Genomic DNA, 12,780 nt, shown 5'->3' on the forward strand with positions numbered 1-12,780 from the left:
CAGAAAATTTCAAACATATACAGAATAGAATAGCTTAATAAATTCTTATGGTCCAAATACCTACCCAGCATTATCAAAATATATAGAAAACTTAATTCATTTAATACCCATCCCCCACCCCCACCACACTGCTTCTCTTCCGCTGCCCTGTTGAATTATTTTAAAATAAATATATCATTTTGAATCATTTTTATTTATGATCATTATAGTCCTGCAGCGATTTTAATTTTGTGTAGTCAAATTTATTAGACTTTCATTTTATGGTTTCTGGTTTATATTCACTCTGAGAATATACATAGTCATGACAAACTTTTGAGGTGAGTAATGTCTTAAGATTGAGCCATAAAGAAGCTAGGGTAACTTGCCTAAGGTGGCACAGCTTATAAAGGGTAGGAGTTAGGAACACGCCCTAGAGTCTAATGTAGGGCTCCCTCTCTTGACCATCACACCATACCTCTTCCCAGGGAGGCTGTAACGGCCAAGCTAAGCAAGACAGACCTCAGGCTGGCACTCGCAATCATTCATGGCTGCTGAACGGTGAAATCATGCAGAAGCAGTCTGGCACAGTGGCTGCTTCCATAAACCTTTAAAGTCAGAGCACTTTGGAGGGGCAAGGGGTCTGTCACAGATCCCCTTTAGAATCTCATGAAAGCTCCTGGATTCTGTCCATAGGAAGTATGCATATTTACGCATATAGACACAAACACACACATGCACACACACAGTCACACACTGGGCTGCAGGGACTTGCTTATCTTCATTCTGTCATCTCTGTATTAGGCAAGGAAACAGGCCTGAATTGGACACTTACTAGAGTTTTTTTGCCATTCAGTTCCCTGGAGAACAGTGCAGTTTGATTATATTTGTATTTGTAGACAGGTGAGGATGACCTATTTAATCAATACATCTAAGGGCTAAGAGATAAGCTATATTATTCAGGTTCTGTAACAAAGCTTATGCTAATTTAACCTGACATGTAGCATGTTAGGTTAATATGATTTAGATTACATGTATCATTTTTAGAAATTGATGTTTTTGTTGCTGGTTTCTCCTGACATTTTTGAACTATAATATGTAATGCAATACTTCTCCAACAAAGAAGGTAATTCTTACTAGTGAAGGTAATTAATGGTTATTTGATCATATTACAGCATAGAAATCATGTTTTTGCCACACAATAGGTTTCCTAATTGGTGATCCAAGGATGACCACATTCATTTTCTGCCCATAGAGATTTCCCACTGTGCATGGATTATCTCTTAACATTGTGATAGCAGCAAATAATGGTTATAGCCAGTAAGAAAATTAATTTACAATGCTTCAACAATCATTATAAAAGACCTAATAATGCTAATTTAGGTGTAGGATGAGTCATCCAATTAGTTAATTAAATAGAACCGTGCTGCCAGTCTCCTATAATGGAGCACACTGTGTTGTAGGTGTTTGATGGAGATGAGCAATGCCAAGGGAAGGTAAAAGAGTACACACTGGCCCCCACAAATGCATGTAATGTTTATACCTATGAAAGCACAAGCAAAGGTAATCACTTTGCCAAAAATCAGAGTCATTTTTTAAACAGTTATTTTCCTCTTATTTTATGAAGAAAAAATTTTGCTGGTCTATTTGTTAGCTTTATAACTTCCAAGAATGTTTTTAAATTTTGATTTGATTTATCAAGTCCAAAATGCTCCCATAAATTTATTACCCTTTGGTTTTTCTTAAAGAAAATAATAAAATCACTGCCATTGGGTTGAACATTACCAATATCTCCATCTATTTAACTTCTTTTAGTTGCAGTAACTTGTATCTAATTCATAAAACTCGTATGCCCATGTGGGCCATAACAAATGGGGGTTGCAAAGTTTAATTAGCTTGTCTAGCCGGTGGTCCCACATAGCTTAGGATTCAGAGGTCCTAGTTATTTCTCCCCTGTCAGCTTTTGTTATTTCACACTAATAGGTTTTTGTATTTTTAGTCTGTCTTCATGTGAGAAGTACCCTGCCCCTTCAGTGAGTTTAGCTGCTTTTTCCTAGGCAATGCCAGATGTCCTGATCCTCTTTGGGGTGAAGAGGGCGAAAGCATTGGTATAACCAGAAATCACATATTTCTCATTTGAATACAATGTAATTGCTCAGAAAGAACTGTCTCTACCAAGAGGGTGAAATATTTCTTTTCTAACTGCCAGCCTGGAATAACTAATTTTAAATGTTTTGTGTTATAAAGTAGGAAATGTTTTCCTTTTTATTAAAAAAAGATATTCAACATGAATACAATAAAAGCTATCTAATGATTGAATGGAAGTTCAACATTTTTTTGAAGAGTTTACAAACCACAATAGATTTTCTTCCTGTCAATTCAAATATTCATAGGTCATACAGGCTGGCCTCCTACCACAGTGTACCTATAATTCCTTATTTTAAAATACTAATTAACTTTTAAGCATAAGTCTTTTAGCTCTGGATACGGTACTGCCTATATGAAGCAAATAACACGACTGAGGTGAAGAATGGTGTGTCTTGGAATAGGTATTGTTTGCCAAGCTGTATGCAAGAGCCCTACAGAAAGTAGAAAAAGATGTTATAGAAGAGTAAGCAGACATTTCTACAAGGTCACTTCATTCAGACTGGAAAGTGGCCAGCACAATGTCATTATTTACAACAGGATCTGGGAACACTTGAGGAAATTACAGACCATTTAGTTTTGATTCCATTGTAGGGGGCAAAGTCTTAGGAAGTATTTTAGGAGATTAAATGGGGAACACTGAGAAAAGCACAGCTTGATTAAGGATAGCCAATGCAGTCTCTGGAATGAAAAAGTCATGCTTCAATAATTTTTTGACTTCTTTAAGGAAGTAAATGCCAAGAAAATCAAATGAATGCCTCAAAATTCTCTATTCTAAATTTCCAGGAGGTGTTTGTTAAAGTTTTGCTTGACAAATTAGCACACACAAAGAAGTGGTTCTTAAAATTGGAGAAATGCAGGGGACAAAGATTAATTGTGCATTAAATTGTCTTTAAAATGAGATGGAATCACAGGACCAAAAGAATTTTACGGAGACAAAGACATTATAATAGTCTGAGTATTTATGATCAGCATTGGCAACATGTTTTTGTGCCTTTATTATGTAATTAGACAGAATTTTTCCAGAAGGCAATGGAAAAAATGGAAATCTTTGACTTTCAAGAATACATGGTCTAATAAAGATAACACTGATTCAGGTTTATCTAAGTAGACAGAGAACTAGACAAACATAACAAAAACTTAGTAAGACTAACTCTTAGATGGCTAATAGTGAGGAAAACATGCTGGTTTTTAAAATTCAGGACAAGCATTCATAGAACTTCTCTTTGGGCAAAGGAGGCAAAGCGGCTATGTTTGCCGGAAGGGCAAACCTTCTAACCATCAAAGGAACAGCAGAGCAGGGCCTTTTCTGGGCATGAGAGGGCTCTGTCTGGAAGGTTATCCATGTTCCCAGTCTAGGTAGCTGGTAGAAGGGTGATTGTCCTTGAAGGACAAGCTTCAACTACACATGAATTGGAAGTTAACTGAAAATGAAGAGGGAGTAGACCAAAAATGAGCAAACAAAATTGGGGTACTGGATTATAAGGCATCTAAGTCCTTTCCAATTCTAAAATACTGTGATCTCCCAGGGGATCCTCAAAGAATCTTTTCAAACTAGACAGGAAAGATTTCCTGCTGAGTAAAGTGAACTAGGGATGTACATAAACATCCTCTAGAAGGCAAGATTGCTGATATAATAATAGGGGAGAAGAGTTCACTATATAGCTGACATTTATTGAGTACTTACTCTGTCCCAGGTGCTTTGCTAAGTATTTAACACACATTATCATTTACTTTAATCCTCTCTAAAATCCTAACAATAGGTAGGTACTATAATTATCCCCATTTTGCAGTTGAGGAAACTAGATTAGAGAGGGGATTTAAGTTGCTTAAGACTCACATGGGGCTGGGCACAGTGGTTCACACCTGAAATCCTAACACTTTGACAGCCAAAGCAGGAGGGTCACTTGAACCCAAGGGTTTGAGACCAGCCTGGGCAATATAGTGAGACCTTGTTGCTATAAAAATTTGCCAAGTGTGGTGTCATGCACCTATAGTTCCAGCTACTTGGGAGGCTGAGGTGGGAGGATTGCTTGAGCCTGGAAAGTAGAGGTTGCAGTGAGCACCACGGCACTCCAGCCTGGGTGACAAGAGTGAGACCAGTCTCAAAAAAAAAAAAGAAAAAGAAAAGAAAAGATTCACATGGCCAGTTAAGTATAAGTTACTGCAGCCAGTTATTTTAAGCCAGTATATGAAAGTGCTTCAATTTGCCTGATCATAAGATTTGTCTAAGGTACTTGACAAAAACAAAAACAAAAACAAAAAACAGATATTCTAGGCCCCTCTCCTGCAGTTTCTTTCTAGAGTAAGGCCTGAGATTTAACATTTTTACAAGCAACCAAAGTGGGTCTTATGATCAACCCTATTTGAGAAACAGTGCCGTAATACCATAAAAGCCTCCCAGAAAATCAGAGTTGGGTATTCCAAAGCCTAGCAGATGCTGGCAGCTAAAAGCTATATGATACAAGGCATGGAGTATCCACCCTCCAAGAGGGCCAGGAGCCTACAGCCCCCATAGCAGCACAATTCCATGAGGCTGCAGTCCTCCATTTGCCTGCAAGGCGCGCACAACCTCCTGGCATGATCCCATACAAGGAAACTCTCTTTGGCTTAAAACAGATCCTCTTGATAAATCACAGTTCAGAGAAACAGATTGCAACATTCTTTTTCAAATTCTTACACAATGTCAAGACAACAGGAAAAACAGAACCATGTGGAATTATCTAGGAAGGACTCACTTCTGATCAAAAGGAAAAAAAAGAATATGAAATAAAAAAGAGAAGATTTTAAAACATCTAATTTTTGGTTGACTAGAATTGGTAATTACTTGGAACACCTGTTATTTCTCATCTCTGGTATCTTTGTTAACTGAATACTTAAACAGATGCATAGGTCTTTTTTTGGAATGAACAATGAATACATTATAATATGCAATCTATTTTCTTGGTACAAGATCTCTAAAAAGATAACACATTTAATTAAATGCACCATAACTTCAAAGAGCTGCTAAGGTATCAACACACTCTTGAAGGGATCCATGGGGAAACTGCCAATTATACATCCAAATAAACATATCCATAGCAGACTCGGGCTTTTTCGTGTTCACACTTTAATCAATTCTACAAACATTTATTGAGCCCCCTACTATGTGTCAGGCACTAGGATTCTATGGGGAATACAAAAATGAATACAAAAGCCTCTATCTTAAAGAAACGTACAGTCTAATACATGAGATAACACATACACACAAATGACTCTAATGCAAGCTCTATATGTGATGAAAGAATATAAGCATTCAGTGAGTTCAGATTGCTCCCAGCTCTGAAAATTCCTCAGGAAGGAAATAACATTTGTGAAAACATTGAAAGGATCGGCAGGATTTGAGAGCTTATAAGGTTCTCATTTTGAACCATTATGTTCTTAATTGTAAAATAAGGATAATAATACTAATAATATTCAACAGTGACTCTGCAGTAATGTTTACGGGGTCAACCTAACGTCATGAATAATTCATCAGCAGGAATAGTTACTGCTCAAGAAATGTGTACACTTGCTACTACCTATTGTTAATTCCTCATTAAATGTTTCCAGTGTCACCTTTCAAAGGACTTCAGCATGATAAAGCATAAGCCTCGTGGTGGAAAGGTTACCTTTTGTGAACCCCACAAAAGCATACCATAAGTATGAATGTGCTGTGCACCTGTGTATGAGTCCCTGGTTATTTGTATATTGACTATGCTATCTGTTGAGGTGAACCAGGTAGGTAAGCTCTGTTCTGAGTACCCAGTAAAGAACCTATCATCCTCTTGGCTTGTTTAACAATATGCCTCTCACATCTGTTTTGACTTTTCTGCTACCACTGCCCTAGTTTGGTTCAGGCCCTTATCACTTCACCTCTAGAGTACTGCACATTTCCTTCAACTGATCTCTTGGTGTCTAGGCCTTCCCTCGGCTGTTCTTTTACACAAGCCGCCATCAGGTTAATTTTCTTAAGTGGTGGTCTGTTCACATCACATTGCTCAAAAGTCCTTCAGTGGCTCTCTCCTGCTCTCCGGAGAGAATCCAGACTCCAGGGCCTGCAATTCTGAACTCTACAATCTAGACCCAACATACTTCTCTAGCCTTAAATCCCATGACATTCCTATGTCTGTGCCTTTGCTTTTGTACCTCTTGCTGACCAAAACACCCAGTCTGCATCTCCATATGTCAAAATAGTAACCATCCTTCAGTGCCTGCTCTGCTCAACTCTAGCCTTCCATCAGTTTTCTGTACAGACTGCTTGGTATTGTACATATTTGAAAAAGGGCTATATTTATCAAGGTAAGTAACATCAGATGCTTACAATACAATACATAATACAACACAACAATATTGTTTCCTGCACAGAACTTTGCCTACTTCAGGCACTCAATAACTTGTTTACACAACATTTAATAATACTTAACATTTATTAATAATAATACTTAATGTTTATTAACCATGTTTCAGGTACCATTTAAATTCTTTACATGAATTTTATCATCTCATTTTATCTTCTCAAGAACCCTCTGAAGTAGGTACTGTCATTATCTCCATTGAAAGAAGAGGAAATAGGTACAAAGAGTAACCTGCCCAAAGTTACATAACTAGTAAGTTGGACTCAAGTAGTTTTACTCCTGATGTTCATAATGAATATGCAACGGGGACTCCAATATTTTTTAAGGTCTTTTACAATCTATAAAACCTTACATTTATATGATTTTCATTTTATCTTCACAACAAATTAATGAGGTTGGTATTATTATCCTCACTTTCCAGAAGTGTAAACTGAGGTTTAGTAACAGGCCCAAAGGTATCTGCTGAGTCATAGAGTCAGGCTTTGAGCACTAAAGGTCATTCCTCCTCATTGCTGTTCTGTGTCACAGCAACATGTCCCCTCAATAAAAAACAAAGGTAAGTACATGCCAATAACTGGGAATGTGGTCCAGATCCTTTTCAAGATCAGTGTGTGGCACTGGTGCACTCCTAGTGCCAAATGGCCATCTGGCAATGTGATGCAAGTAACAAAACATGAGGGCATACCCAGTGAGCTCTAAGCTTGCCTTTCTAATCTCCCCTGCCATGACAGATGTTTAAAAGGGAAGTATTTGTTCCTAAACTTCTAGGAAATGCCTCTGTCTTAGTTTGGGTTCCTGCCTAAGAAGTATTTGGGTGCAGATAGTTTACTTGGGAGATGACCCTGGGAGGCAGGAGTGAAAGAGTAAAGAGAGCAGGGCAGGAAAATAAAAGCTATCAATAAAAGGTTATCAAGGCATTTGCTCGGCAAAGGTGGCTGGACCTTTGAGAAATTACACCTGGACCTTTGAGAAATAAGTAGAATGCCTTCCAGAATGGCCCACCCAATGGCAGAAAGGTAGAGCATTTGTCCACTAACCTCATGCCTCACTGGTTGAGAGTGCCGTGAAGACATTAACTCCCCAACTTCCAGGCTTCCCTTGCAAGTGGGTCCAGCAAGCTCCTGTATCTTTGGAGAAGACGCTGGGGCAGAAGGCTGAAAAACACACAGTGCATGCTTGAAGTGGGACACTATCAGACTAAGACTAAACTTGCATCAACTGTCCACCACAGTCATGGCTGTAATCAGAAATAAGCTGAGAGGATACAACATGAAGTACCAGAGGCTTCTCTTATACCAACTGAATTTAACCCGAAAAATTTTCAAATCCCCATGAACCACCTAGGGATTTAATTATTTGGAGTGTAACTCTTTGGCAATATCCTAAATAATTCTCCTGGAGTGCTAATACTGTCTCTTTCTCATTTAAAAAGTGTAAGCACTATATCCTATACCAAGATAGCTCAGTCCTAAAGTTACCAGTATGGATATGTCAAGTTTATTAGATTTTATGATAAATGCCCAAGGACACTATTAAAAGATGATGGTTTAAAATACATATATATATTTTATACATATTTATAAACACATATATAAATACATATATACACATATAAAAATATATATACATGTATAAATATATATTTATATATAAATACGTAACGTAGGAAGCAAAAATAAGTTAATCAAGACACTGAAAAGATTTCAATTAACACTAATATTTTTCATAACTGCAGACTGAATTGTGTTATAGTAGTGTAGTAAGTAATAAAGAGGACAAGTTTTAAAGTGAAACAGACCAATTAACTGAGAGTATGATTTTTAAGCCAGTTTATCAGTCAGCAATTGCTGCAATAATGTTGCGTAACAACTCCAAAATTTCAATGGCTTGTGACAATAAGCATATATTACTCATTCACCAAGTCTTTGGGCGGATTGTAGTTCTGGGCTCAGCTTGGATTGGGTTGGTTTGGCTTGGCTTCAGTCTCTGAATTAAGTTTAGGTCTACTCCACATTTTTCGTTATTCTCCTCAAAATACTAGCAATACAGGTAGATTCTTTAAATGGTGAACAGCAGAAGCATAGGATGAAAGAAGCTAATTCACACAAACATGTAACCTATGGTTCACATCATGTCTGCCCACATATACTTAGTCAAAGTAAGTTACATGACCAATCTCAACATCAATGCAATGAAGAAATGGCCTCTGCTTTCTCTTGTGGGAAATACTGAAAAATCACATGGCAAACGGAGGCAGTGAAGAATTGAGGATGAGAATCTTATCTACTTGATCTATAAAGGAGGGATAGTTATATTTATTTTAGCATGTGTTGTGAGGATTGAACTAGATAAGTCATGTAACATGCATATAACAGTTGTGGCACACAGTAACTGATCACCAAATATTAATTCCCACTATCTTATCCCCTTCTCTAACCATTTGAAGGAAGGCAAAAGGAACCAATGCTTAATTAGCTCTGTCTACAGGACACCACATTATTTCTTAAATTAATCAGAAAAATGGTCAATCATTTTGGGCAAAGTGTAGGAAAAAACAATGCTTTCACTACATATTTTTCATTCTTGAATACTTTTGTATTACTTCCTATCACATTTTCCTCTACATAATTGCAAAACAACCATCAAAATCAAGAAAATAACATTAATATACTGCCACCATCTAATACTCAGACCCCATTCAAGTTTTTCCAACTGTCCCAAGGATCCAGTTCAGAATAATTAAATGCATTTACTTGTCATATTACTGTAGTTTTGTTTAATTGGAACAGCTTCTCAGTCTTTCATTGACTTTCTAACTCTATTAATTTTCTATACTTCATAACAAATTACCATAAATTTCGCAGCTTAAATGTATTATCTCAAAATTTATTTAAGATAAAATTTAACACACATTTATTATCTAAAATTTCTGTGGATCAGGCTTGACAGGGTTTTATGTCTCACCAGGCTGAAGTCCCTGTGGTCTCATCAGAGCCTTGACTTTAAAAAGATCTGCTTCCAAGCTCCTTCTTTGCTGGTTCAGGACTGAAGTTTTAGTTTCCTTCTGGATACCACCCTTAACTCCTAGAACCTGTCCACATTTCCTTGTCATGTGGGCTTCTCCAACATAGCCACTTACTTCAGCAGCTTACTTCTTCAAGGACAGTAAGGAATTGTCTCTCTAGCACCTCTGTTAGTAAGCTAGAGTATATATATATATACTTGTGTGTTCTTTAACATATCTTTAACATATCTTTAACATATCTTTAACATATATATGGCTTGTGTGTTCTTTAACATATCTCTATCATTCTTTGAGCAATTCCTATTTTCAGACACATTAATCCAAGGAGCCCTTGCTCTTTGTGTGGATTTATTTATTTATTTATTTTTTCTTTTATTTTTTCTTTTATTATTATACTTTAAGTTTTAGGGTACATGTGCACATTGTGCAGGTTAGTTACATATGTATACATGTGCCATGCTGGTGCGCTGCACCCACTAACTCGTCATCTAGCATTAGTATATATATATATATATATATATATATATATATATATATACACACACACATTTATAGACATATATATGTATATATAACTTTTTATATGATTTTACATATATAAAAATCATAACGTAATTATGGGAGTGACATTTCATCACCTATGCCATAACTTATTGGTTAAAAGCAAGTCACAGATCCTGCCCAAACCAAAGGATAGGAGATTATACAAAGGCACGAACATCAAAGGGCAGGGATCACTGGGGGGGGTCAGGGAGGTGAGAGGGAGGGAAGACTGATCATCTTAGATTTTATCCACTATAGTGGTCTTGACGTTTTTGAATATTACCTTCTAGAAACTTCCTTAATTTGGGTTTTTGTAAAATGTTTCTCCATTTGGCTTTGTCCAATGTTTTCTCATGATTCCTCATGCCCAGGTAAAGATTCTTTTTCCAGAATACCACAAAAAGATGTTTAGTTCTTCACACTGTATGGTGGCTTGTAATTTCAGTTTGCCCTATTATGGAGTTCATATCTATTATTTAAATTAAGTATTATCTACCAGGGTTTACTCTTTTTCTCTATATAATTAATAAATGTTTGGTGGAAATATGCTTTAAAACTCTTAATATCCCATTCCTCATCACACTTCCAATCAGTCAATAAATTTATGTATTTAATCAGTGTTTGCTCATGGTTTACTATTTAATAGTTTATAATCAATTAATCAATATTTTTATTTTGGTGCCCAACTTATCCCCAATTTATCCAGTGGAAGTCCCTTCAGTTTGGCTTGTGTGTTCTTTAACATATCTCTATCATTCTTTGAGCAATTCCTATTTTCAGACACATTAATCCAAGGAGCCCTTGCTCTTTGTGTGGATTTATTTATTTATTTATTTTTTCTTTTATTATTATACTTTAAGTTTTAGGGTACATGTGCACATTGTGCAGGTTAGTTACATATGTATACATGTGCCATGCTGGTGCGCTGCACCCACTAACTCGTCATCTAGCATTAGGTATATCTCCCAGTGCTATCCCTCCCCCATCCCCCCACCCCACAACAGTCCCCAGAGTGTGATGTTCCCCTTCCTGTGTCCATGTGATCTCATTGTTCAATTCCCACCTATGAGTGAGAATATGCGGTGTTTGGGTTTTTGTTCTTGCGATAGTTTACTGAGAATGATGATTTCCAATTTCATCCATGTCCCTACAAAGGACATGAACTCATCCTTTTTTATGGCTGCATAGTATTCCATGGTGTATATGTGCCACATTTTCTTAATCCAGTCTATCGTTGTTGGACATTTGGGTTGGTTCCAAGTCTTTGCTATTGTGAATAGTGCTGCAATAAACATACGTGTGCATGTGTCTTTATAGCAGCATGATTTATAGTCCTTTGGGTATACACCCAGTAATGGGATGGCTGGGTCAAATGGTATTTCTAGTTCTAGATCCTTGAGGAATCGCCACACTGACTTCCACAATGGTTGAACTAGTTTACAGTCCCACCAACAGTGTAAAAGTGTTCCTATTTCTCCACATCCTCTCCAGCACCTGTTGTTTCTTGACTTTTTAATGATTGCCATTCTAACTGGTGTGAGATGGTATCTGATTGTGGTTTTGATTTGCATTTCTCTGATGGCCAGTGATAATGAGCATTTTTTCATGTGTTTTAAATTACAGTCTGAGGTCACTTACTTTCAGCATGAAGAACTTCTTTTAGTGTTTTTTACAGGGTGGTTTGCTAGCAACAAATTCTCTGTGTTTTTGTTTATTTTGGAAAGTCTATTTTACCTTGAACTTTGAAAGATACATTTGCTGAATATAAAATTCATGGTTGACAGGGTTTTTTTTTGAGCACTTGGAATATGTTATCTTATTGCCTTTTGGCCTCCATTGTTTCTGCTGATGAATCAGCTGATAATCTTATTATCAGCTCCCATGTAATTGATTCATTTATTTTATCTTGCTGCTTCCAAGATTTTCTCTCATGTTTAACTTTCAGCATTTTTACTGTAATGGGTCTGTTTGTGAATCTCTTTGCATTTATCTTACTTGGAGATTGTTGAGCTTCCTGGATGCACAGGTTATTATTTTTCAATAAATTGAGAGAGTTTTCAGCTATTATTTTTTGGAATATTTTTTCTTCTCTTTTTTCTCCTCTCCTGATATTCTCATTACTTGTACATTGGCATGCCTAATAGTGTCCCACATTTCTTTGAAGATCTACTCATTTTTCTCCTTTTTTCTCTGTTCTTCAGTCTGCATAATCTCTATTAATCTATATACAAGTTCACAAATTCTATCCTCTACCACCTCAAATTCAGATCTACTTCTGAGCCCTTCTTTAAATTTCTATTATTATATTTTTCAACTCCAGAATTTATTTGGCTTTTTTTCATAATTTCTTTATTGATATTTTCAACTTGATGTGACATTGTCATCACACCTCCTTTCGCTTCTTTAATCATGCTTTCCCTTAGCTCTGTGAACATTTTTATAATAGCTACTTTGAAACATTTTTTGTCAGAATTTGATATTAGTTTTGAGCCTAGGAGGTCTCCTCTTGGCTGTCTTATTCATCCTTTTCTCCTACAAACTCGTCAGCCTATAGTCTTGTTATACCTTCATTAGCTTAACAAATCTCCTCATTACCTTTTACCACAATCTCTCCTGTTCTTCAGATCATGCGTAGGTTAAATTTTTCACACTCTCTTGCAAATAAAGTCAGTTCCTTTGGGAAGAATTTAGGAACAATCTGGTTTATGGATCTAA

The 12,780-nt window shown here is 36.6% G+C and overlaps 1 long non-coding RNA gene across 1 annotated transcript in view; it reads right to left on the reverse strand.

The window, feature by feature from the left end:
- Positions 1 to 12,780, reverse strand: part of LOC129526547 (uncharacterized) — a 127,784-nt gene that overhangs the window by 79,393 nt on the left and 35,611 nt on the right. Inside the window, exon 3 of the long non-coding RNA XR_008671222.2 lies at positions 7,535 to 7,651. This is a non-coding gene — a long non-coding RNA (uncharacterized lncRNA). The remainder of the gene's footprint in view (positions 1 to 7,534; positions 7,652 to 12,780) is intronic.

This window comes from Gorilla gorilla, chromosome 15 (genome assembly GCF_029281585.2).
Source record: "Gorilla gorilla gorilla isolate KB3781 chromosome 15, NHGRI_mGorGor1-v2.1_pri, whole genome shotgun sequence".
Lineage (NCBI taxonomy): Eukaryota > Metazoa > Chordata > Mammalia > Primates > Hominidae > Gorilla > Gorilla gorilla.